Genomic DNA, 27,525 nt, shown 5'->3' with positions numbered 1-27,525 from the left:
CGTGACGACTCAGGTGACTTGCTCTGTAAATGCCTCATTTTATAGTTAGGCAAGTACAGAAAAATCAAAACAGAGATGCTAATAAAAGTAGCTTTACCAGGAGGAAACGTATCTGGTCAGGAAGTGGACTAAGCAGAAGCAGGAGATTGCTTTTCAGAGTGTTCTGACCTTGAGGGGTCGAATATAATGAATGCAGTGTTTCAGGCCTCCTTTTTACCTTGCGACTGCTGCATACCATTGGTATTCATCAGCAGTGATGGGGCTCTGCAACAGGAAACCTTGCAAAGTATCATCTTGTCTCAGAGACGTTTAAAGCTGATAAAGTTCAAAACTATTCCAAGTGCATGCAGGAACTGGTGCCATGACTGCATGACTTTCTAACTTTACCTAAAATACAAGCTTCGTTGCTAAATTTGCCTTTAGTATAGATGTCAATCTTTCTTTTGTACTAAGTTGCATGTTGTGTATGTATTACAGTAGTGCAAAACACCAGCGGTGCAGCCTACTTTGGTGTCACTTTAGCCTCTGGGAAAGCAGAGATTAGCCTTGATTGACGGTCATCTGCTCACACCATTCAACAGCTGAGAGAGAGATACTGGACTCGATTAAATTTCTCTTCTACTGCTGCCACCTAATTTTCCTCGTTCCCTGTGTTGGGGAAGTGAATTAGATGTTTTCAAGTGACTGTTGCAATGGATTTTGGTTTAAAAACATTTGATCACAGGTTTGAGAAGTAACTGAGGAGAAGATATTTCGTATTTATGCACATTTTGACGTTTGTTTCAAGGTCGATAGATTATATCCTTTTTATGAGCTATTTACAAATGGGATGGATTTTTAACTGAATAATAAATATTTAAAGTTACAGGTTTTTATCCTTTAGTTTGATGCATTTTCTTTATTTCAAGGAGGTGTGGAGGTCCTTTTTCAAATACAACAGTGATCTAATCTTCCATACTTTACATCTCAGTTCATAGCTCAGTGTTAAAATTTGCTAGGAGTTTTTCTTGAGTTTCTGACCTGGGAAGGAGAAGGAGAAGATGGGAAGAGCTGACAGCTGGTCATTTTATCTGCTCCAGACCCAAGAGAAGTGCCCATCTGGCATGGGTTCAGTGAGCTGAACCATCTAATGGTATTTAATACCATGCTGTTGTCAGGCTTCCTGTTTCTGGGCATTGCTTCTGATTTCTGGTTTTGGGCCGTTGGTTTCTTCCACTTGGCTGGCTGTTGGCTTTGGGAGGGTTGGGAGGTGGTTTTATAGCTGACTTGCTTCTGCTGCTGTGGTGCTTCTGTGGCTGCTGCTTCTGTGCTGTATACAGTATTTGTATATCGTGTTACTTTCAATAAACTCTCCTTACCTCAACCCACAGGGCTTTTTGTGTGTTTCACTTGCTCTTGATGGTGGGACTGAGTCTTGTTAGAGCAGACTGTCTTAAACCAGGACAGTCTATTTTGCTGCCTACAATGTGGGGCCTGGAAAAGTTGAGATAATGAGGAACTAAATACCATATATGTGTGTGTTTTGTTTTGGGTGTTTTTTGTAGTATGTTCCCCATGTTGATGCATTTGCTTTCTGGAGGTGGCTGGGGCTGATATGCTGCAGCCCGACCTTGGTTACGTTACATAAAACCTTATGCCCTTGTACTCTGTGTTGTCTGTGGCAATACTTATCATGGTGGATTGGACTAATGTTATCATATTGCTCTACTGGATACTGTCATGTTATGATACAGCTATTCCACTAGCCACTTGCTTTAGCTATAATCTCACCCAATTGATGGGCTAGGGCTTGTCCAGAGTAATACAGGTCTTTCCCAACAATATCACCTGGAGATCTGCCCAGAGGCTGGATAATAATGAGTGGCAGGGTTTGTGGGAGAGTATGGGCAAGTGCCTATGACAGTGGTTGTGTCTGGTGTTTTGTTTAATAAACTGGGAAAATATTTGGGAAAAGTATGTTGTCAGCCCAGAAATTCCCAAGAGACAAATCACTGTGATGTGTTGGGGCCTGGCTCATGCCTGTTGAACCCTTCTCATCACTGTTCAGTATGCTCAGGGGCAAGAGAAAGTCTCTGGACCTACAGGAAGACTGGCATGCACTGTGGCTACTTGGACCCCAACAGCAGGCATAGAAGCTGCATCAGAGAACCGGCCTGTGCCAGTATCAGTTGCCCCCGTACAGAAAAAGAATCATGCAAGGAAAACAGTTTGTCTTGCAAAGGATGAATCAGGGTTATCACAGGAACAAGAGGAAGAGGTCACTTGGTCTTTATCTCTGGTCTTCGAGGCTGGCCCAGGACAAAAAGTGGATAAAATTACTATCCTGCTCCAGCAACGCGAGGGAAGTCTCCCTCTGTATGGGCTTGAGTTTCAGCTGTGGAGGAACTGTCCTGGGAGGTTCTTCAATTTAAAGAGGGCATGTCTTATTGCCCACCTGTATGATCCTGTGTTTCAGCTATCGGGAACAGGTGCTTCCCTCTTTAAGAGGGTCTGAGAGGTACATGATGGCATACCCTATGGTTTTACTTACCTGACAATAGGGAGGACATGAGGAAGTGGGGTGGAAAACCCACTTCAGTCCTAGCTGTGTGAGTCTGTGAATTACAAGGAAATTCTCCACAGAAGAACACTGCCCTGGTTTCCAGTTAGGTCCTGGGTATGTAGTACTAGTTTCCAATCACTTCAAATTGATTGATAATCTGTGTTGCGCTTACTCTGTGTGATGCTGGAAGTCTGATAATGTCTGCCTGAGCTTCCGAAATCATCATCAGCGCTGCTGCTACCCAGTTGCTGCAGTTACCTGTTGCTGGCCAGGAAACCACATTTTCCTGGCTAGGTGTATACATGGCATATGTGCATTCTTCATCAAGCTTTTCTGGGCTTCTGTTTCTGCCTTTGATCTGTGGTGTTCTGCCCTGCACCTGCCCTGTGTGACCAAGTGTATGGGCTGGCTGCTGGGCTTGGGAGTTGTCTCAGCTGTTGGAGCTGATGTGGTGAAGGGGATTGTCTTGGTTTCCTGATGTTGCCCCTGAATTTTAATAGGTCATATGAACAGGATCAAGTGGGTGCTATTGGTGAAAGCTGCCGAGTGAGTTGCTGTGGCTTGTTGGGAACAGAGGACTTGAGTTCCATCTTCTAAGCCTTGTGCAGCCCAAACCTGTTGATTTCTTGTGCTCACAGCGTAACTGGGATTTCTTCTTCCTCTGTATGGTGTCAGACTGGCCAGATGCGCCCTCAGAAAGGCAAGGCTGAAATGGTTGTTGGAAATGCTACTGAATGAATCCTACAGCATATCTTGATCTACCTACCTTCAAATGTTATCTTTTTCTCCTTGTTTCTGTATTCCATTAAGTGTTAACCATAAAAAGTCCTTATTCTACAGATGATTACCAATATGCAGGGTTCTGTTGACATGTAGAATATAGTAGTTGGACAAAGTTAGGGAAGAGTTCTGGTGTTTATCAGGCAAGTTCCATGTAGTTGCTAAATGAGACTGATTGGGGGGGAGAAGCAAACTGGCATTTTATTAGTGATATTTCTTGACAGAAGGCTTGGATAATTGCTGCCAGAACAAAATCAATTGCCAGTGAAGAGTGGTCAATGGTAGAAAATGTATTTTGATTAGAAATTTCATCTGCATTGCAAATTCAAATCAGACTGAACCAGTATAATGTACTTCTGAAACAAAGCTTGGGTAGCAGAACTAGTACCTGTGGAAAAAAGTAGTACTGTATAGTTGTTCCATGTTAGAGTTTCTTCTAAAAGTCAATGTCAAGGTGCATGTAGAACAGTGTTAAGAGGTGAACAGTTCCTTGACTGACAAGCCTAACAGATCCATGTCTCATGAAAGTAAATGGTAAATGCCTCTCCTGAGGACTCATGTTTTGATATTATTTTTTTTTGGTTGTTATTGTTGGTTTGTGTTTTGTCTTTTTTTCCCCTTCTTTTTTTCACTTATTTGGCTTTAAAGTACTCAAAGATACTCCTTCTAAAACAAAATGTTCTGAAATGAGACTGAACAGAAATCTTTGAAAACAAGAGTTCCCATTTTGCAAACAAGACTCTTCATGAGCTTTGCAGATAGTCAGTGAGAAACATCTTTCAAGTTTAGTCTCAAATTAAATCTTGTTTCACAGTGGTCAGTCTCCTAGACCATGTGGCTGGTGCTCATGAGTCAGTTCCCATGGCCTTAGTATTCTGCTCATGCAGTAAAGCCAAGAGGAGGATGGAAGCAAATGGAAGAAAAGAGGGTCATCAGGAGTAGCCAACATGGATTTACCAAGGGGAGATCTTGCTTGACCAATCTGATAGCCTTCTATGAAACCATGACCAAATGGGTAGAAGAAGGAATAGCTGTGGATGTCCTATACCTTGACTTCAGCAAGGCTTTTGATACTGTCTCCCATATCCTTGTAGAAAAGTTCAGGAAATGTGGCATTGACAATTTGTCTGTAGGGTAGACTGAAAACTGGTTTGGCAACAGATTTCAGAGGGTTGTCATCGGTGGCACAAAGTCAACTTGGAGGCCTGTGGTCAGTGGTGTTCCCCAGGGATCAGTACTGGATCCAGTTTTGTCCAGTATCTTCATCAACGACCTGGCTGAGGGGATTGAGTATACTCTCAGCAAATTTTGAGGCTTTGAGGGAGGTTTCTTGCTCTTGCTGCTTCATGCATTTACCAGCTTCCACTCCCCTCCATGGATGTCTTCTCTCTTTCGTTATAGTCTTGCATGTGAGTTTGATCACAGGCTGTGGGTTACCTACAGACTGTGGATCCAGTTGTATCTCCCTTCCTACCTCCTTGATGCTCTGCAGCCTTTTCACCATCTCCTGCATCTCAGCTACCTTCTGCAGGAGGTCCTCTACCGTGGCACACATTTTGCAGGCAGGTTCACCACCTATCCCTGCCCCAGGGGTAAGGTGCTTCCCACAGCCTTTGGTCTGCATGGCAGCCTCTTTCTCCATCAGCTTCACGTGGGTGGAGGCATCAGTCACCACCAGCATGGATGGTGCAGATGCCCTAGCCAGAGCTGCAGCCTTTCCTCTGTGACGAGTGCTCACCAGTCTGCCTCTGGGGTTAGCAAGGCTGTGCACCCTGCTCTTGTGCAGGGAATGTCATGATCACTTTGTGCCACTCAATGGAGAGCCCCCCTTCAAAGTGGCGCCCTCCCTGCACACTCTTGGCACTATCTGCCACACTACACAGGGAGCTGCCTGCTCCTGCAAGGTTGCTCTGCTCTCTGTTGGGCTTCACCAGCTCCACGAAACCCTGTGTCCATCTTGGGCTAGTGCACAGCCACAGACCTTAATGGCTGCCGCTGCTTTGCTCTGGATGGACTGAACATGCATCAGACCATGTACAGTGGCCCCATGCTCTTTTCTCCTTTGTTCCTTAGATCTTCACACTTGTCTTCCTTCTTCTCACCTATGTGTTGTCTTTTTTAATCAGTTACCTTCCATATTGGATTTTAACAGGTTAAAATTCCCCCCTCATCCCACAAGTGAAGGTGTGTAGGTGAGAAAGGTGGAGGCAGTGTCGTGTGATGTGTGAATCTATGGTACCCAATGATGATGATGTACAGCAGGCCCTGAAACTGCAGATGTGTTAGGTAAAGTTACAATACATTTTCATCTGACTGAACTGACTGCAACTGATAATACACTTACCCACTTCCAAGTTGTCATATTTTTACAGCTGTGATGCCATTGCCTAAGTTGAGCAGTCTCAAAAGCTATTCAGCAAAACTTGTCAAAATGTAATGCATGACTCTTTCCCATGAAAGTCATAATTCAGACTGTGACAACATTGGTAACTCACTAGAAAAGGCCTGATGGCATCTTAGTGCCAGGCTTGCTTTTGAGGATGTGATGAAGCTTATGTTTCCTAGTGGTATGGAAACCTCAGGAGCTGGCAACCACATTTTCTCTAGCAGACAAGAGCAATTGCTTTTTGGCTTTTGAACAAGGTCTGTTAGCAGTGTGTGTCTTTGCGTTCAGCAGCAGAAGGTGGGGAGGAGCGTGCTTCTCCACCTGCACATACAGAGGGCGATTTCTGTGTGCTGTGTTGTGAACTAAAGTATTTTGGATTATTTTTTTTTTTTTTTAATTCAAAAGGCCACATTATATGAAGCAGCGGTCTTGTAAGAAGTGCTAATGCTTTCAAAGGGCTGTGGAAGGTACAAATTTAGTCTGATTCTTTCTCAAGTCAGTTGTAGTAATAATGTATGTTTTAATCCAGTTTTATGTTTTTAGAGTAGTATGGCTCATTGGTGCTGCACTCTCAAATTACTGAAATGAGGAGAAGGCGGCTCAGGAGAAGGCGGCTATCCAAGGTTAAATAGCAGCTGTCGCACAGGAGTGGGAGAGCGGCTGCTTTGATCTGGTGTGGGGGATGAACAGGCAACAGAAACATCTAATTTTCAAGGATTTTTTTTTTTCCTGCAGGAAACTAACCCCTCCTAGACTGACCTTACATCCCAAGGAAACATCTTTGTGCCTTTGTTCTGCTTTAAAACAGTGAAGTGCTATTTTTCAGGAGGCAGAACTAAATTCACTGAGAGAAAGGTGTTAGTAATTTACTCCTGTGCTCTGAGGAAATTGTGATTAGTGCTGTAAGTGTTTTGAAAATGAATTTTACCCATTCATCTGGATTAAGTATGTGCTTACATTTAAGTGTGTAGTCAGTTGATGAAGGTGAGGTTTTTAAGGTACTGAAATTTAACTTTCATGCTCTAAATACCTTCCAAAGCTGTGCTTTCATTATCCATAGAGGTTCATGTAGTCCTTCTCCATAACTTTATTCATCCCTTCCCACTCCACCATCCCTGGATGAAAACTGTCCATTTCCCACTATTGGCAGAGGGAATACAGGCTGACAGAGAGAAATGGAGTCTGTTAGCGGCACTGTCTTGGAGTGATTTCTGGAGTATTCCCTTATTTCCCTTTTGCATGTTGTGTGGCAGTAGTGTACACAGACTTTTGTAGGAATTTCAGTCGCTACTGACACCCAGCTGTTATGGAAGCCTTTGGTTCATGAGTGCAGAAAAGGTGCGCTGAGGAAGCCAGGCACTGCAAAGGAGGAAATGTAGATCACTGCTCTCACTTAGAGTAATATATCAGACAAATGACCATCACTACTTGTTTGTTTTCCTGGACTTGGGTATGGAAGAGTAGATCTGGTCTTCTGCTTAAGAGGCTGAACAGTTAATTTTTGAGTTGAAATTGGTGATGGATATCCAGCTTCCAGTGAACTTCATGAGTTTGTCACTGAGTAGTCCGGCCAGGCAGACACTTGGCGTGCTAAGGCTTTTGGGTATGTAAACTGAAGTATTATCACTGATTTTTATAATCTCCAAAACCAAAATACAGAGGAAGGCTTGCATTTTCAGCAGCAGAATCTGTGAAACAGAAGGACTAGGGACCTTTATCAGTGGTCTTACGGCTGCCAAGATTGCAGACCTCTTTTTTTTTTTTCCCTTTTGCAGCGGAGAGAACTTTATTTGCAATGGAAGAGATGGCATATAGCCCTTCTTCTGAAAATGCTATTCCAAGTATTTTACAACCTCACTTCATGGAAATAAAAACCTTTGGGGTTTACTAAGTGCTTCATGGCTTTGTTTGCCCCATTTCAGGGGGGTGGCACATCAGGGAGCTCTGGAGTAACCCAAGTTACTAGGCTTCTTCCACCAAATCAGGTTCAAATCAGTATAAGATTCTGCCATGTACTTTGAGTGAAGCCCTTCCTCAGGCATGTCCTGTACAGCAGATCTTATCTATCCATAAATTTACTTCTGGTGAAGATTTTGTTCTCAGAACTGTCGCTTGCACATAGCTGATGCATCGCAGAGGGACTGCAGCCCAGTTACAGAGGTAGCTGGATGCAGAAGGTGGTTGTAACTTGCAGAGCCTGTGAAATATCTTCTGCCAAGACTTTTTTTTCCCCTTCCCTGGATAGAAAGGCCTTGAGGTGCGCCCAGCCGGTGGACAGATACAGTATTGTTTAGGTACCTTGCCAGGGAACACGTTCTATTTGCATTTCAGATGCCTTAGGCTTTGAGAACTGCATTGTTCCAGCCTCCCCTGAATAGCAGCTATTGACCCCTAACAATGTACGTTTGTTTACATCAAACCCTTTTGTCTTTTAAAAAGATTATTTTAGTACTAATCCAACTAAGTGAAGGCCTCTTCATAGCCACAAAAAAAATAATTGCAGATTTAATTATTTCCCCTTCTTGTGAGAGGCTGTTTTGAATGCTGAGGGTTTGCCAGTTTTTGTTTCAGCTTAATGTTTATAAGCTTTTCATTGTCCATGACCTAAACTTCATGTTATTCAAGCTTGGCGATTTAGGCAAATAATAAACCAGTAGAACAACAGAGACTTGGTTGTCCTGAAGCATTTAGAGAACTTCACTGCATTTTGACATTTTTTTTTCTGGGTGGCTTTTTTTCATGTGTGTGCATAGAGATGGTTTGAATTTATCTAGGAGAAGGGGATGAAAACCCAGCAGCAGACCAGTGAAAGCATTTCTCTGGGTGATGGGAAGTCTGGGGCCAAATGCCTTTTGCTGCTTGTGGGTGATGGTAGTACATGCCGCTACCCAGGTCTCCAGAGCTTGGTGCTGTCAGTAGCCATCATCATTAAATCTTACAACTTGTAAATGAAGCTATGGTTTAGTACTGTGTGAAGGAAACTTAGGCCTTGCACCCATGGGATTATGAGATTGTAGCAGAAAAGCCCAGTGAAGTAAAACATTTCTATGAGCTGAACAACCTTGTAGTCCTTCCATTTTATGCAAGAGTGATCCCACTAGTAGCAAGAATATATTAAAAAATGAATCCTGCTTTGCAGAGGGGTTGGGCTTGGTGATCTCTAGAGAAACAGTGGTTGTCAGATTGATTTGCTTTGTTCCCTGGGCTGATGATTCTTTCTTCTGGTGTCTTAGGTTGACTCAAGAGTATTGCATGTCATGAGGTTTCTATAGGTATTTCTGCTGGATGCATTAGAAAATTGTTACCAGCAGGTTGAGCGAGGTGATCTTTTTCCTCTGCTCAGCACTGGTGAGGCCACACCTAGAATGCTCTGTCCAGTTATGAGCTCCCTAGTATAGGAGGGACATGGACATGCTTGATAGGGGCCAACAAAGGACTACAAAGGTGACAAAGGGATGGAAGCATCTCCCCTATGAGGAAAGGCTGAGAGAGCTGTGACTGCTCAGCATGGGAAAAGGCTCAATAGTGATCTTTGCATGTGTATAAATACCTGGAGAAAGGTGGCAAAGAGGAAGAAGCCAGGCTTTTCTCAGTGATGCCCAGTGACAGGACTGGAGACAGTGGGCATAAACTGAATGTGGGAACAGGATGTTCCTATTGAACATCAGAAAACACTTTTTTACTGAGGATGACCAAATACTGGCATAGGGTGCACAGAGAAGTGATGGAGTCTCTCATGAATTAAATTAAGTTAAGGCTCTGACTTAAATTGTACTATGTAGCAAAACAGGTGGATGTTGGTCTCTTCTCCCAGGCAACCAGCACCAGAACAAGAGGACACAGTCTCAGGCTGCGCCAGGGGAGGTTTAGGCTGGATGTTAGGAAGAAGTTCTATACAGAGAGAGTGATTGCTCATGGGAGGTGGTGGAGTCACCATCGCTGGAAGTGTTCAGGAGGAGACTTGATGGGGTGCTTGGTGCCATGGTTTACTTGATTAGGTGGGTTGGATTGGTTGATAGGTTGGATGCGATGATCTTGAAGGTCTCTTCCAATCTGGTCTACTCTATTCTATTCTATCCTTGGGGATACTCAACAACCATCTGGACATAGCCCTCAGCAGCTAGCTCTAGGTGGCCTTGCTTAAGCAGGAGGATTGGATGCCCTCCAGAGGTCCCTTACAACCTCAGCCATTCTGTGATACACAGGTGAGGTGACTGAGGATGTACATAAATCCAAGGCAAAAGACTGAATTCACCTTGCTCTGGGCGCATTGCCCGGTACAGCATGGGTATGGGATCTCAAGTAGTGTTCTGCACTCTTGTCTTATGGACTTTAGACCCATGCCACAGTGGACTATACAATAGAATAGACCAGGTTGGAAGAGTCCTTCGAGATCATCGCGTCCAACCTATTATCCAACACCACCTTGTTGAGAGATTATTTCTTTCACTTGCTTATTTAGATTTTGCTCTATCTTTCTCTCATTTTTACTTAATAAATATTTCTAGAGAAAAATACTGAGTGATTTCCTCCCCCCCCATTTATGCCTAATATAACTCTGTTTTGTTTATTGTAGGGGTCTCGTGTCTGGCTGCGAGAGAACAATCAGCATTATCCCAGTACTGTTCATTCTTGTGCAGAAGGAGTCGTCGTGTTTCGGACAGACTATGGTCAGGTATGGGCATCACTTCTCTGTTCTCTCCTTTTTACCACTGTGAAACAGAAGCTGTTGTCCTTAAGGGTAAGGCACAGGGGAAACTAAAACCCCAGGGTCTGCAAATAAAATACTCATTTTGTATGACCTGAATGCCATTATTCAGGGGCAAACCTCACTATCAATATAGGCTGGAAGATGAAGAGATTGAGAGCAGCCCTGCAGAGGACTTGAAAAGCTGAACATGAGTTGGCAAAGTGCTCTTGTAGCCCAGAAGGCCAGCCATATTCTAAGCTGCATCAAAAGAAGTGTGGGGTAGCAGACTGAGGGAAGTGATTCTGTTGTTCTGATTAAAACTTGAGGCAAAGAAGGTGTTAAGTGCCTCTGCCTTTTCCTCATCTTTTGTTACAATACTCCCCTCTATGTCCACTAAGCAGTGGAGGTTGTCCTTGCCCTTCCTTTTGCCATTAATATATTTATAAAAGCATTTTTTGTTGTCCTTCACTCCAGGGAGACCTTATTTTGATTTTTAATACTTAAAGGGGGCTTATAATAAAGATGAGGATGTACTTTTTAGCAGGGTCTGTATATAGGACAATATATAATACTATAGGACAATAATAATAAGAGGGTAGTATAATAATAAAAGAGGGTAGGTTTAGAGTAGATATAAGGAGGGTACAGTGGGGGGTAGTGAAACACTGGAATGGGTTCCCCAGAGATGCCTTATGCCTGGAAACATTCCTGGTCAGGTTGAACAGGGCTCTGAGCAACCCGATCTAGTTAAAGATGTCCTTGCCTATGGTAGGGGATTTGGACTAGATGACTTTTAAAGGTCCCTTCCAAAGAAAACCATTCTGTGATCCTATGATCCTTTGTACCTGTGCCAGGTTACCAGATATGTTGAATTGGTGACACAAATACACGTGGTATGAGGGAAGACATCCACAATGTACAACTGCTACTTGGGTGCAAACTCCTCTCAGTGAAACAAGAAGGCCACTTAGGTGCTCGTGTGTTTTCTGTGGGTTGCATGTTAATTTGTGCATTTAGTGTTGTTCAGATTGGAGAGGTTGTATATTTAGACCTGCCCTACTGAAACTTGCAGTGTAATGAAGTGGAGAAGCTGAGACTTGTTTCCTCTGCTGGTTCTTTGAAGCTGAAGGAAAAAAAGGATCCATCACATTAAAACATCACTGTTACATTTGGGCTGCAGAGTAGGAAGGCTGCTGTGTGTGTTACCTCACTAGCATGAGAACTCATGTTCATGTCTAATGACAAACTAGAATAGCAGAGTGCACTACATAATTTCTTATTTCTGTTTTGTTCTTAGCAGTGGAAATAAAATTTGTCACAAAAACCTGTGGTGGCATACGGCTATACGCTGAACAGGGTGTTTGTTGTAGGTAATCCTCCCCAGTGCCAGTGCCCTTTAGAGACTATATCATGAGCCTTCAATATTTGAACAAACTGCATATCGGATATTGAATCCTTTCTTGATAATCACATGGTGTTATATTTGCTGTTTGAGTATTCTTATGTTGCCTGGATGCTTCAGTTAAGCACTTTGTTAGTTAATTATTGTTGTCAGGTAATTGGAAAACCAGATGATTTGATAGGCTGCATGGAATATCTGATACAGGTGACAGGTTATAGTATACTAAAAAAAGGGAGTTTCAGGTTGTAGGTTTGGTTTTCCCTGAGCAAATAGCTATGAAGCAATCTTAACTCCTTATGAAAAAAAAGTGTGGCACTGTACGGAAGTAGATGGGAGCCTCATTAAATACAGGGAGGGGAAGAATACATAAGGGACGTTTTATCACCCCAGCTCATGATAAAGTAATGGAAGAGGAAAGATGTAACATTTCTCTCGGCACATGTTCATGAGGCTGCGTCTGGCTCTGGAGTGCCTTTCGTAAGCCTTCTGCAGGCTGGCCCTCAAAACAAAGGGTCTGCAATGACTTGAGAAGCTGTTATGAGCAGGCAATGAATATTGTAAATGTTTTTTACTTTATAAGCACCTTCCAGATGCTTTACAGAAGAGAGGATGCTGTAGTCAGTTGCTAGTTGTCAGTGGGTTGACTGTTTGGTTTGGTTTTTGTTCTGTTAGTGTTTACATTGCTGATGAAGGAGCCTGGGCTTGATGTTTTGGAAACACTCTCTCTGTGAAAATGCATATAAAGTATGTCAGTGAAGTCTGCAAATGCTCAGATTTGAAGTCCTAACTCTTCCTTGTGTCTGTAGACACACACATATATAAGATGACGTTATAGTTAATTTTTTTCCTGTGCTTAAGTGTTTGGGTTTTTTGTTCTAATTTTTAGGGTTTAAATGATTTCTTCCCTAAGGGTTTTATTTACAGTAAAGCGGGCATTTCCTCATAGTCATATTCTATAAATTTTTCATGCAGTTCTGTGAGCTCATAAACTACTCAAGTGAATGTTAAATAAAATGCTAAAAGCCCTGCTGTCCCTGTGTGCGTTGTTCAAAATTACTTGTGTCTGTTTGGAAATCAGCACTTCTTTTACTTCAGATGAAGTATAGCTTTTCTTTTCACATGAAAGAGGACTTCACTGGGGTCTTGACTTTCATGGACACATTTCAAACTGTCCTTAGTAGAAGCATAGACAGCAAATAGAAACAGCTTGCAGGAGTGAAATCTTTCGGAGGAGCTCTCTTAAGTTGCATGGCATTAATTTAAAGAACATCTTTTTCCTAATGAGGACAGTCTGCCTTTTGTTCCCTTGGTACACCCAAATAATACATAAAAATAATGTCAATAAATGTATAGCCAGTATGTGTGTCTCTCCTCATTTTTATTTTTTCAATGTAATCATAGTGGTTTGTGTAAGTAGCATCATCTTTAAGCCTTTGAGCAGAACACCTAAGAGCACACATTTTTAGTAATCCCCTTCCCCTTGCAAGGAAAAATGTATATAAATGTAAGACATAACATGTGTGTAGGAGAAATCTGCTCTGAAGACACTCATCCACAGAGCAGCAGAAATTGAAGCAATTGCTGCAAACTGTCCTGAGTCTGACTGAAGTTTCAGGATTCTTAATTGCTTAGCTGTTTAGTTCCGAGAGGAACTTTTAAATCAAATATGTTATAAATAGCAGCTGAGTGATAATAGCTTCCCCCCACCCCACCAAAGTAAGTTTTTAAAAACAGATGTCATATTTCAAGAGTAAAATCATTGTCAGTTTAACCAGCTTTCTTGAACTTCCTTTACAAAGATGATCTTCACAGCATGGTGCTATGTCAGCAAGTAGTGCTGCTCACTATCACAGAATTCTTTAGGTTGGAAGGGACCTTTAAAGGTCATGCAGTACAACCACCCTGCAGTCATCAAGGACATCTTCAACTAGATCAGGTTGCTGAGAGCCTGTACAACCTGATCTGGAATGTTTCCAGGCATGGGGCATCTGCCGTCTCCCTGGCAACCCCTGACAGTGTCTTACCACCCTCGGTGTAAAAAAATTCATATCCTTAGCTTCAAATCGGAGACACCTGTTGATACCTGGTCAACAACAAAAGTAGTTTTTCCTGTGTGTTTTACTTAATGTGGCTCTTCTGGGCCATTATCTGAAGAATTGGCTGTTAAACACTGCTCAAGTGTGCCCCGATTTGAAGGCTGGGAGACTTTCTCATCATGACTTCATTCAGGATAGTTTGACCTGGGCTTTATTTGGTTTTGCTGCTTTGCTTGGTTTGGGGGGATTCCTTTTAGTGTTTGAGTTAGCAGTAGGAATATGGTATGTGATTATAGCAGGAGAGTTCGAGATTTTTGGTTTAAAGGAAAAAAAATAAATCCCAGACCTTCAGGCAGTGGTTAAGCACTTCTCATAAGGACTCTTTTCTTTGCTTTGTGTCCTTTCTCACCCTTGCTTGAGGCTCTCGTGCTAGCCTTTGCTACTGTGAGGAGTCGTTTTAAACAAGAGTCTTCCGTTCATATTCACAGGGCATGAATAACGCCACTGAAGTTACTTGGCTTAAGTTACTGAAGTCAGTAGGACTGTTTATCAGTAAATGCTGTGTTTGCTGGTTCAAAGGCATTGGATAAGTGAATCCTTCTGGACAAGGATTTTCTTAGTTATCATTAAAAATCATTATATTTGCTTCTAGCTCTTCCATGTGAAGACTGGACAATAATTCCAAGCAGTAAGGTGTTTTTTTTACTTTTCCTTGAATTCAGTAGATATTACCTGTGAAATACACCCTTGCAAGGGGGCATTTTAAAGAAGCCCTTTGTGTGCTCCCTTGTATATACAGCCTCTTAAGAAAGTCCACAAATATATGCAGTGCACTTTGATCTTGGCTGCTCTTGGTGTTAAATTAATCTCATTCTGCAAACTTTACTTTTGAAGACTTTCAGGCTTTTTAATTTAGTGGTGCTTATGAAAAGCCCTGACTATTGACTGTTGGGTATGTTGTGCGTGCTTCAGGCAGCAGATCTTCCACCTTTGGGGCACAGTGTCAATGCCAAATTCAGCAGCTTTACTCCAGGAAATCAAATTCCATTTGTCTAAAGACTGTCAAGTTAACTTTACTCTTCAGTTAGTTATATTTGGCTTGCTCATCATAAATCTTCTGATTACTTGTAGTATACTTAAAAAAACTTGATGCTCTTTACATGTTGACTTCTTGAGGGTGTGTTTGTGTTTTGGGTCATCTTTTACCCATGTTGTTTTAAGGGTTGCATATGGGAATTTTGGGTTTAGGGAATGAGGTATGTTTAGGGAGGGCCAGAATTCAGCTGGAGCATCTTTTAGCACTTGGGATTTGTCTTCTGTGAAGAAGTGTTTACATCTTTATGTAGGATGTCAGAGTTCCACAACTCTCAGTTCAAGCATCTGTTGACAAGCCTGTAAGCAGAGCTTGTGACAGATGTAAGCCAGCTGCCAGGACCATCCACTGGGAGCATCCACAGGGAGACTGTCCTCCACACCTCACATGGCCCACACTTGTGCTGTCCCAGCCACTGTCTGGCTTGAGGAAGTGATATTTGGGACCCCAGCCTGTGGGGCATTGCCTGAAAGGAAGAAACTGCTAGGAGGGAAGGCCATGCCCTGATCACCCGTACGTACTTCATCCTGTGCTCTTCAGAAAGATTTGCATAAACCAAGTGAGGCTGCAGAGACCATGTGTGGCTGCAGATGCCATACATGTCCTTCAAGTCTACACATGTCCTGCGACCCCCCTGAGTTGTGTTGTCCTGTCCCTCCTATGAAGCATTTAGTGGAGTGTTACAGCCATACACAGAAGCCTCCCCATACCTAATCAGGATTTAATGCAAGCATCGGGCCTTGTAGCATTTTCCTTACTGACAATACTGCTTCAAAGTCCGAATGTCACTTTCAAGCATGCTATTCGATCACTGGTCCGAGTGGAAGTACTTACAAATTGAACAAGTTGGACATTTTTTATTTTGTCCTGATTCAGGAGCTAATTCAGCTTGTCTTTTAATGTGCTTTGCATTTGGAGTGATATTTTTGTCTGACTACTGTTCTCTGAATATTTTTTAGAGGATAATAGGCAAAGGCCTCCCTTTGTGTGTTTTTCACTGAACTACTGTGTATTCATTACATAAAAAATACAGAGCAGATTCTGAAGTACTTCTTAGATATGTTGCACACGTGCTGTCCGTACTTTTTGCCTGTTACTTGCCTTTCTGCCAAAGCCACAATTAGTTTGGTTTATTCCAGAAAGAAAGAAGTTATAATTCTAGAGTGAGATAAATAAAAGAAGGGTTGAATTGTAAAACAAAAAAACCCACCCCACCCCCCAACCTGAAAAACATCAACCAACCAAAAAAACAACCAATCAAAAAACCCCACAAACTGCAAAGCAACAATAAACATCCCCCCCACTCCCACCCCACCTTTGCCTGCCAAAACAAGTCAGCTGTGATACTCCTGAAAAATGAACTTTCTGGCTACCAGTACGTAGCCACTTTTTGCCAGCGAGCAGCCCGGAATTTTCTAATGTGCAAATGATGGGGGCAGGAGGGCTAAACGATGGTCATAAATAATTTCTTTAATGTTGGGTTTTCGAGAGTTTTATTCTTTGTTGCCTAAACGGAATGGTGATGTTTGCTTTAGCTTTACCGAAATGAATTTGTTTGACATTAGTGTGGTGGTTGTTAAGTGTTTTATTAACAGTCTAAATTAAATCTGTATGAACAAAAGCATTTATCTGTGAGCAGAGGGTTGCTTTATGCTTTTTACAAGGCCTGACTGAAAGCAGCTTGTAACTGAGATGCTGACAAAGAGGTACTTACTGTGTTCCACCGTGGTTTGCTGTGGCCATGTAATGGGTTGTGCTATGTAAACAGTTAAGATGTCTGTCTTCTGTCTCGCTTTCTGCAAAGACAATGCAAACCATCTGTGCTCTTTTGGTATTTTTTAATGCTTGTACTAAAGATAGGAAAACTGCTTTTGTTTTAGATTAAAGCAGACATACACAGGCAGCCATATTAATGTCTTTTGTGAGGGAACACAGTTCAGCTATTCACAAAGCCTAGGGAGGAGCTGAGACTGCATTATGCCATTAAACAGTGATGATGGTGACAAGTCTTGTAGTGTTGTGATGAGGAAGCTTGTCATTCCAGTTCTTCTCATGTTCCTAAATTCCCTTGGATGTGGGACTGTTCTAACTTTTCTGTGTTATTGGTGTTTCTAGAAACACTTGGTTTAAGTTTAGTGTAATTACATACTAGAATCCTTTGCTCTGCAACAGGGAGCTGGTCTGGTTTGGTCTTTGTTCATCCACCAGATAAATGCTGGATGAACACTGAGATTTTTGCTAGTAGAAGATTTCCATCAACTTGTGTGTAAATTTATCCCCATTAAGAGTTGAGCAAAACCCAAATACTATAGAGTGCCCTAATTTCTTCATTATTGCAGATGATTTATTTTACTATTCCTTGTGGATTTTTTAAGTTTAAAAGTCAAAGAAATTACTGGATTTGATTAAGGATGTGATTTTTATACAATGAGGGCTTATGAGAAAATGGTAGTGTGTGTGCATGAGCAACCATTAAAAAAGGTATTGAGAGCTGTGAGAAGACATTACCCTCTCTCCATGACAGCTACCTGCCCGGGAGCTGCTGTTTGGCAGAGCCACATCTCATCCAGCTGCTCCATCAGGGCAGAGGGCAGGGCTCAGGGGCATGAGCTATCAAAAATCTTCTTCAATTGCTATTTCAGGTCAAGTGACATCTGACAGGTGTGTAGGTGTGCTGGTCATGCTGGCCCATGTTGGCTAGCAAGTATTGCAAGGTGGGGTGATTAATGTGTAGGAAAGTCCACTGGCAGGTACTCTGGGGAAGGCTGTGGTGCCTTTGTGCAGTGCCAGTTCTGTAGATGAAAAGTTTGTTTGATCTTTCCTCTGTGGTCACTCAAGTAGTTCTTGAGACATAGGTTCATAAAAAATACAGAAATGAAGGGTGATCCTCTGCTTCTGCAGGTACCTTTCACTGTGCAAATTAAACAAACTCAACCTGTGCAGTCAGATTGGAGCTTCAATGCCAGATTACTTTCGAGGTTTGATGCCCACAATACTCTCCATTTGAAAGATGCAGTACTCCCTGACGAATATCCAGGCCTTTTTAGCGGGGAACACAGGAACTTGCCGATGGGATAAAATGTGTCATTGCACCTTTACGAGCTGTGTAACCTTTGTGTTCTTGAACGTTTCAAAAGAATTTGTTGTTTGACAGCATGAAGCTTTCTCATGAGAACTCTATCAGAGCAAGATTTCCCCTAAAGCATTTCTGCAATGTGGTGATAAACTCTGTCAATATTAGTTCCAAAAGGAACTTGGAAGTGCTTTTTTCATAGTGAGGCTTTTATGTGTGCCAAACCAGGGGAAGAAAATGTTACCATAGGTCATATGCCTCTTCCTCATCTAGCACACTTTGTTTTGTAGAACAAGCCACGTCCTGTTTAGCATACACATGGTAGAGCTGAAAGATGTTTTAAGGAGGTTTCTCTATCTATGACTTAACTAAGGAGAATCATAAAATGTATGTTGGAAAAGCCCACTGTGCTACAAAGTTAAACCTTGCAGAATTAGGAAATGCTACAGTTTCTCTTTTTGCACTATAGGAAAAGCAGTGTACTGCCTGTCTGCAGTTGGAAGACGGACTGGTATCGAGGGAAGCACCATTAGTCTGCTTTCAGCAACTTCTAGATTTGGTGGGGTTATAGGGATGAGTCTATATGAAGGAGGAAGTAAAATGTATTTGTACAAAATACCCTAATAGCCCTTTTCTGTGTTTTTTGTTTGTTTTTCCTTCTTTTTGATGCCTCCTTCCTGCCCCTTGTCCTCTGTTCCATGTATAGGCTTTTGCACATTTGTTGGTGTAGTTTGGTCTCTCTGATTTCATGTTCTGTAATGTGTCCTTGCTCGTTCAGCCTTTTGGTCTGGCTTCCATTTTCATCTGCTTTCCTCTCTGAATTGAAAGTGTCCATTCACACATGCTGGTGTGCACCATGTCAGGGCTTGTAGCTCCCTGTAGCTGGTAGCACTGGGGCTCTTTAGGTGGGTGATGGCAGAGCCTGTAAGCCTTTGCACCTCTCAGCCAGGAGCAGGGCAGGTGGTGAGCACCAGACCAGCCTGAACCCCAGCACTGGGCACATCACTGCTATATTCTTTTCGGCTGAGATGGAATTTATAGCATCTTTCATCATGCTGTCTTTTGTAATGGTAGCTGGAAGAGTGTTGATTACACACCAGTGCCTGAATGGATCAAAAGGGTATTCCATATCATGTGGTATCAACTCAGATACAAAAGCTAAGGGAAAGAAGTGCAAGGACATTTGGTGGTGGAGTTTGTCCTGAGGAGCAACTGCTACATGTATTGAAGCCCTGGTTCCTGGGAAGCTACTGGACATTGTCTGCTAATGGGAAGTAGAGAATATTTTTGTTTGCTCTTGCTTGTGTGTGCACCTTTTGCTTCTGCCTTATTAAACTGCTTCTATCTTGACTCATGGGCCTTTTTGTTATATTTTCCCTTTCTCCTGCCTATCTAAGAAGGGGAGTGACAGAGTGGCTTTGGTGGGTGTCTGGCAAACCTAAGAAGAGCATAAAACCTCATCAGCGAAACAAGGGTCAAATGGTCTTCTTGCCCTCCTTTTGCACACTTTGGTCTGGGTTAGCACAGGTAGCATCATCTCAGAGTGGCATGAGGGAAACACAGGGAGGTCTCACCTATCAGCAGCTAGAGCATGCCAATGACAGGCTTTCCCAAGGTGTTTAGCTGCTAAATGTCTGAGGCTTTGCTGAAGGCTCACTGATTTGTGAGCTCTCCAGTGATTTGTACCTTTCTCAATCAGATGACTTGTATATGAAAGATAAAATCTTGCCCTTTGGAAATAATTTGTTACCTCTTTGAGTTAAACTTACCTTCTGCAAAGAATGGTCTTGGTAAAATGTTCACATATCAATTAATCAGAATTTACTGTGGCCTGAAGTAGACAAAATCCTGTTTTGCCTGTGGTGATAAAACATGCTAATTTGATAATACATGCATTCATTTGGATCTGACATTGAATGCTTCAGCTGAAACTTTCCAAGAGTAGCAGAACTGTAAACTAATGAATGCAGATTTGGGGAGCAATGTTAATAGCTGGAAGTGCCACAAGTCTATAATGAAAATAATGATATGGTTTTTAAACTGTTGTTTACTTTTCTTTTGAAAATGCATTATTCTCACTGTCATCAGCAAGGATTTCTAAGTAGAAGTAAATATCTGTTCCATTTTTAATGCTGCTTTCAGGCAGGTATTTAATATACATTTGAAATCTAGTGACCAGACTTCACTGGTGTTATCTGTGCATCATTATTGGCTTAAATGCACACAGAGTTTCTGTCACCACAAGATTTGCCCAGGGAATGTAAAGTTCTGACAAGGATACTTGAAGGTCTGCTAGGCATTTAAGATATGTTAATGTTTTCACATGTCCTCTGCTGGGGGGAAAAGGGAGCAGTATTTCTGCATGATCAGGAAAGCAACAGAAGCGTGACAAAGGCTTGGGAAGTCCAGCATATGAACACGTACTTCTGAGGCGAATGTGCCTGCTGCACTGAGTCTGTACATGAACAAAACCCTGGTGTGAGCATGGGCTACATCCAGCAAATCCTGTGCAGTAGGCAAAGGGGAGGCCAAGAAGCTGATAGGGTCTGCATTTTCTGAAGCATCACCTTCATTTTTCATCTGGGTTATTTCCCTGGTCATTTTTTAAAATGCTTGTCTTGTATTCCAGTTTTGTGAAATTATTAACACATCACACCAGACAGTGCTGTGCACATTCAGTTGCTCCAAATTGGTTGCTGGTACCTGTTAAATCTCAAACATGCCCACAGTGTATGTATCAAGTAGTATTGCAATGCAATGCAACACTAATAGGTCGATACAGCTCTTCTAGAAAGTATTAAGTCATGTGTACAAACACTGTGTAGATGATGAAGTGGGGAAATGTGTGTAGATGCTCTGCATTACATGTGTGTCCATTTCTATAGAGGGGACACTGGACAGCAGTGGCCTACAAAAATTTTCTGTCTCAGTTTTTCAGTTAAGATGTCATGCTGCTGCTGAGCAAGACTCCAGGCCTCATCTAAAGAAAACACAGTAGGTAGAGCAGTATTCACCTTGTATTGATAAGCTCTGCAGTTGCACTTTGAAAAGTCCTTGAATGTTGCTACTTAAGTCAATGCTGTTTAAATATGAATTCCTTCAATGTGACTCTCTGCAAGCTGAACAAACTGTTTACTGTAGCAGATGTCGTTGGAGCAGATCAGGCAGCTTGAAGTACACAAAGTTTCAGACACCACAAAGATTCAGACTTGCTGAAACTGCTCTCCAGTTATGCATTTTTTTGCATGACTTTGAACCTGATCACCCAAACATGATCACACTGATGCTTGTAAACCCTTTGGAACCAAGTTCATGTTGTGATCTTGAGCAATTAGTACCAATGAGTCAATGGAACCAGACTTTGCTATGTGAAAGGGAATACAGTCAACCTCATTCCCTTAGCAGAGAATTTTGCATCATTTGGACTTGTATACCACCAAATACTATAGTAGAAATAATAGTGTCCTCTGTATGAGCTTAGGTGTGGAGGTGCATAAAGTAGCAGTTCCTGTATTAGCACCAGGACACAACTGAAGCAGCCAAGTTACTGACAGAAATGTCCATTCCTATCCTGATCTTTGCATGAACTTCTCTCTGTTTGACATAAGGGGCAATTGAGCATAAATTGAGTAAGGAGAAATAGCTACCTTCTCTGCTTCTAGGTTTACTTACCAGTCCAAAATACCATTCCAAAGTCTTTTGAAAGACTTTGAGGTGATGGGGGGCGGGGGGAAATCTAGCTCCTAACCTAGTAGGCTTCATCTACTCCTGTAATGCAGCTCTGAGCACTTGCAACTTTGTCAAATCTCTGTTTTGTCAGGAACTGTCCCCTTAGTCTCCTCATTTCCTTTACCTCTCTTAGCACTGTGCATGCTGTCTAGAGACTAGCATATTATTTCCATTTAGCAAAGGCACCTTGAGTGATGTAGTTCTTGAATTGCACAGCTACCAGCATATGCATCCCTAGAATAAGTAACAGCTCTTTGCAGTACGTGTGTAAATAATTTATATCTATTTAGCCACACTTGGTGAAGTGCTCCATTTTTGTACAGTACAAAGTACTTTGTATGTAGAAAACCCTATATTGCTTAATTCTTCAGTTTTATTTTGAGTCAGCATTATATTTATCTAACAAAAAGTGAAACTTGACACAGCATGCATTTTGCAAGTAAGGCCTGCTTTCATCTAGTTTCTCAGCTGGGCCAGCAGATTTATGATGAGGTGATGGAGTTCTTCAAGGTCAGGCAGTGAATTGGTGGGGTTTAGAACCTCAGGTCTTGCTGACTCAAGCACTTTATTTAATAGTTTGCACGTAGGGCTTTGTCGTTGCAAATTACTGCACCAGATAAACCAAAGTCATCCCCAGCCCCACAGCTAATGTTAATAAACAAATTTTGTGGAGGCTGTTAGGGTTTATTTAAAATGAGACTGATTGCTACTGCCAAGCTCAGACTTGTCCTTGCGGTAGGCAGGAATTCAGAAAATCACTGAAACGATTTGGATTCTTATAATGCAAGTAAGTGTGTGCATTACCTACTCTTGCTCTATGTTTACTTCAAAGCAGTAACATGCAGATGCTCTCTCCATTTGTTAGACTATGCTACCACGTAGTGCATAAAGGCAAATGTTAGAAGAGAGGAACCCGTAGTGCCAGCTCAGTTGGTAAACTCATGGCAGATTTGGGCCAGCATCTTCCTGTGAGGCAGTTGGGTAAAGTGAGTTGTATCAGCTCAGGCAGCTGGGGCTCCTGCAGCTGGCCCTGGCATCAGCTGTGATTGTAACAAACAAATTCCTCCTTGGTATTTTCCTTTAAGTGTACTTACTGTATACTGTATGGCATACATAGTGTCAGAGAAGCTGGCTCTTGCTCCTGTGGACATGCAGGAAAGGGATTCTTTAGCTTTAGAAGAGACTGCCAGGCTTTTTGTGCTTGAGATTTTAACCTTCTCGAGCATTTAGGTGGATGGCAGGTTCTGACTGTTGGCTTCAGCTGAAGGCACTACATGGTATGTGGCGACTGAGACATCAGTGCATGAATGCTGTCCACTATTTCCAGTTGTAAAACTTAGAGGAGTAATCCTCATTTCTGTTAGAGAAAAATCCCGGTAGTTTACCAAGGAAAATTTAGTGTCTATGTTAACTCAGGTTTGCCAACAGCAAAGCATCAGGTAATGTTGTCCTGACATGTCTGTGGAGTTTGGAGTCAGCTGGAGTGGTGTGACGTCCATGATCTGTCAGTACTGCTTCCAGCTTTCTTCCACGTTATCTTTTATGGTGCTTTGTCTAAGTTCACACCTGGCTTACCCCTGTCTGAAGGTGGAAGGTCTTGGGGAAGAGAATCTGGAAAACTTTATAATAAAGGTTTTTGTTTAATGATTATTTATTTATTTACTTACCTTTTTACTAATTTTCCTCATCAAGACATTTTGAGCAGTTGTGTCCTATAATTTAAATTTCTTGTCAAAATGTGCTATTAATAACCTCAGCTATTAAAAAATCAGTTTATTATGCAACAAGTGTAGTATTCCTGGGGCACTTCTTTCTGGTTGTTTTATTTTTGTTCCTCTACATATAGATGCAAATGGATATATTAATTTCACTTTTATGATTGAATTTTGGCCTTCACTGAATTCTTCTTATCAGTTGTATTTGCATGCAGAACTTACAGCATGTCGGATAAGAAAGGTGTACTTTCACTATCTCTCAGATGCAAGGCAAAAAAAATTCACTAGCTTTATGCATTCAATAGTGAATTCATAGAGATCTTATCTGTTCTTAGAGGTCTATATTGCTAAGCTCAGCTGAAAACTTGATGTGTGGTAAGAAATCAAGCTAATACTTGTTCTGTCCATTAAAAGGAGCAAGCACTGTAAGAGGACTGGATAATGACATAAAAGGAGCAGTGAATTTTATTATTAGATGTAGTTTTGAAAGCTCATTATTGAACATGTTTATGAAGAGGCTTGGAAAAAAAAGCCTTGAATTTGTTACAAGTCCTTTGAACCACATAATAGTGGTATGTGTCTGAATTTTAATCTCTGAGCTCCTGGAATACTTAGTTTCTGAGACTGGAAATTCAGTATTAAAAGGCTTGTAATCTGCTTCTTGCTTGGTGTTTGCAAATTTGTCTGTGGATTAAAAACCAAGCACACCAAACCATCTCCAGAGTCTGCTCTTTGCTTTTACATTCTGCCTGAGAAGTATTGGAGCTTTTCTTAACTGCAAATAGTCAGAAATAAAATGACAATCATGGAATTGTAAGCACTATTTTTCCTCACAGAAAATGCTAACAAATACATCCCATTACACACTGAGAGTTCTGTTGCTCTACTCTACTTTGGTGAGATCTCACCTGGAGTACTGCGTCCAGGGCTGGAGTTCTCAGCACAGGAGAGACAAGAACCTGTTGGAATGGGAGGCAGGCCAAAAAATGATCTGAGGGTTGGAACACATTTTCTGTGAGGACAGACTGAGAGAGGTGGGATTGCTCAGTCTGGAGAAGAGGAGACTCCAGGGAGATCATATTGTGATCTTTTAATTCTTATAATACAGATGGGGACATACTTTTCAGCATAGCCTGTTGCAATAGGACAAGGGGTAATGATTTCAAACTAAAAGAGGGTAGAAGACATTTTTCTACAGTGGGGGTGGTGAAACACTGAAACGGGCTGCCCAAAGATGTCATTGGTGCCTTATCCCTGGAAACATTCATGGTCAGGTTGAACAGTGTCTGAGCAACCTAATCTAGCTAAAAGTGTCCCTGCCCATGGCAGAAGTGTGGGAGTAGACTTCTTTCAGAGTTTCCTTCCAACCCAAACTATTCTGTGATTCATTGGAGGGAACCACAAGAATTCAATCTTTCTTGGAAAAAGCATGGTCTAGACAAGAGGACCCAGCATGCTGTCCAGATGTTAGAAGTGTCCAGTGCTGGGGAAATTCCTTGTTTCCCAGGGAAAGTATTTCAATGGTTGATTGTTCTCTCTGTGAAAAATTTCTTTTGTGTCCTTCTACCATCTCCTTGGGAATAACTTGCACCCATTACACCCTTGTCTTTTTCCACCTCAATACAAGGAGACATTTCTTTATGGTGAGGGAGCCCTGGAACAGACTGCCCAGAGAGGTTGTTGAGTCTCCTCTGGAGACTTTCAAAACCTGCCTGGATGTGTTCCTGTGTGGCCTGCTCCAGGTGATCCTAATTTGTCAGGGGAGTTGTACTGCATGATTTCTGGACATCTCTTCCAACCCCTAATATTCTGTGACTCTGTTAAAAGGGAGTCTTCATCATCTTAGAAGCAGCTCGTTAATACTGGTACTCGGTGATAAGGTTTCTGCATGGTCTATTTTCCTTAGTGTGTGACAAATTCCATTCTCTGTCTTTACTCATATAGATGGCTTCCCAGTCCTCTGATCATCTTTGTCACCTTTTCTAACCTCTCTCCAGCCTCTCCACATCTTTTTTGCACAATGGGTGCCAATACTGAAGACAATATTCCCAGTGTGGCCTGACAAGTGCTTAGTACAGTGGGATAATCGCTTATCTCTGATGCTGATGCCCTTCTTGATGCAATCCAGCATTGTCCTGGCTTGCTTTGATGCAGCAGAACACTGTTCACTCATACTAAGCTTCTGTGATTCTTCACTGGTACTGAACTTCCACAGATACAGATGACTGTTGGAGGTCTTCATGATCTTTGCCTGGTCATGCATATCTTGTCAGAGTGGATACTACAAGAAAATGGTGTGAGGATACCCGATTAGACTTTGAAGCTATTGTAATCCCAAAGGATAAATAAATAATAAGTATTTCATTTGAATAGCTGTTAAGTATGTTCTGCTGTGTTGAAAGGAGGAATTATGTGTATTTCAACAGAAATACTTGGGAAATAAGCATTCTTTTGCAGGTTAAATACTTCATATGTATTTGTGTCATGGTGTAAAAAAACCCTACCCTTGGTGCTGGTGCTGATGCTGATGTGTTTTGATGATGAAAGAGTTTATAATGCAAATATAGAGTTGGGGTTCTGGGGTTTTGTTTGGGGTTTTTTGTAGGATCACAGCATTTTCACATTTTAGTTGGTCACTATGAGTCACCTGGTGGTGAGTCAGCTTCATATTTCATGACTAATGTCGTATGTCATCTTATTATTTTCTTTTTGTAATCTGTTAAGATACTGTTGAGCACTGCAACTCTGAAGTCATTGAGCACCATTGCTTTCTTGTTAATGGGAAATGACACACTGTTGAATTGTCTTGTTACACCTCAGTTTCACACCTTCAGGCAGAATTTAAAGCAATAAAAGGACTCCAGATAAAACACTTCTTGGAGATGCTTGTGCATGGTTATCCTGTTAACGTGATGCACATTTTCATTCTTTGTGTCTGGATTTATGTGCAACTTCTTGTCCTAGCTGTGGCAAGCACAACCACTTACTTGAAAGTACAAGTCTGGCCTTAACCCTGAGCATTTGAAGTTTGAGAAGAGATGATGGGGTTTTGGGGTTATTTTTGAGAGCCAGCCTTGCAGTGTGGTGTCCACAAATGGACTTCACTCATTTACAGCTTTTTCAGTCATCCTTTTTTGTTGGTGAGGATGGGTTTCTGTGATTGCCTTGATACTGAGCTGAGATGTAGTTCTGTGGATACACTTGAACTTAGAATAGAATAGAATAAACCGGGTTGGGAGAGACCTTCAAGACCATCACGTCCACCCCATCAACCAGTCCAACCCACCTAAACAACTAATCCATGGCACCAAGCACCCCATCAAGTCTCCTCCTGAAAACCACCAATGATGGCGATGGCGATGTTAGGTGTTATCTCTGTACCACCAGCTGTTTGTGACTGTCCAGTTATGTTGATCCTATGTTCTTTACTTTTTGCACCACCTGTAACAGCTTTCCCTGCCTACTGTATACTGTGGTGCATTATCATTGCTGTGGGCTTTATGACTCTGGGCATGAAGACAAGTGAACATCATTAAAGCCAGGCTTTTAAATAATCACTGGGACAAGAGTTGGGAGCCATAAATCTTGTATGAGAAATGTCTGTGCCTGCAGGAAAGTTTCTACTGCTAGTTGTAATGGTTTAGCTCAAGGGCTAACCTTCCTGCTCCCCCAGCACAACTCAGGGTTGAGACAAAGAGATAAAGTAAGAGTTTAATATAACATGAGATCTCATAATCGTGATGCATAATTAATTTAGCTAATAATAAAATTAATCTAGTAATACAATATGTAACAATAATATAGTTCATAACAGAAGGCAATATCCAAACATGTTAATAAATGCAAGACATTTTAAGGGGAAGGAGATTTGCAATATTTCAGGGTGAGACTCTGCTAAATAGAAGCTGACTCTAGGTACATCTCTTTTCAGTATTGTACAGATGCTCAGATTCAAAGATCATATTAATCTCTCTATGGCCTGTTTGAATCCTATAGGCAATGATTATAAAGTTAGTTTCTAGAAACTTACAATTTAATCTGCCAGGATGAAGATAAATGTAGCAATAGACATCACATTC

The 27,525-nt window shown here is 41.8% G+C and overlaps 1 protein-coding gene across 1 annotated transcript in view; it reads left to right on the top strand.

The window, feature by feature from the left end:
- Positions 1–10,285: 10,285 nt before the first annotated feature.
- Positions 10,286–27,525, top strand: part of MYO10 (myosin X) — a 134,312-nt gene continuing 117,072 nt past the window's right edge. Inside the window, exon 1 of the mRNA XM_054163998.1 lies at positions 10,286–10,383. The gene's annotated coding sequence lies outside the window, so the exon portion shown is untranslated. The remainder of the gene's footprint in view (positions 10,384–27,525) is intronic.

Source organism: Dryobates pubescens, chromosome 9, assembly GCF_014839835.1.
Source record: "Dryobates pubescens isolate bDryPub1 chromosome 9, bDryPub1.pri, whole genome shotgun sequence".
Taxonomy (NCBI): Eukaryota; Metazoa; Chordata; class Aves; order Piciformes; family Picidae; genus Dryobates; species Dryobates pubescens.
This window is presented reverse-complemented; position numbering and strand designations above follow the sequence as displayed.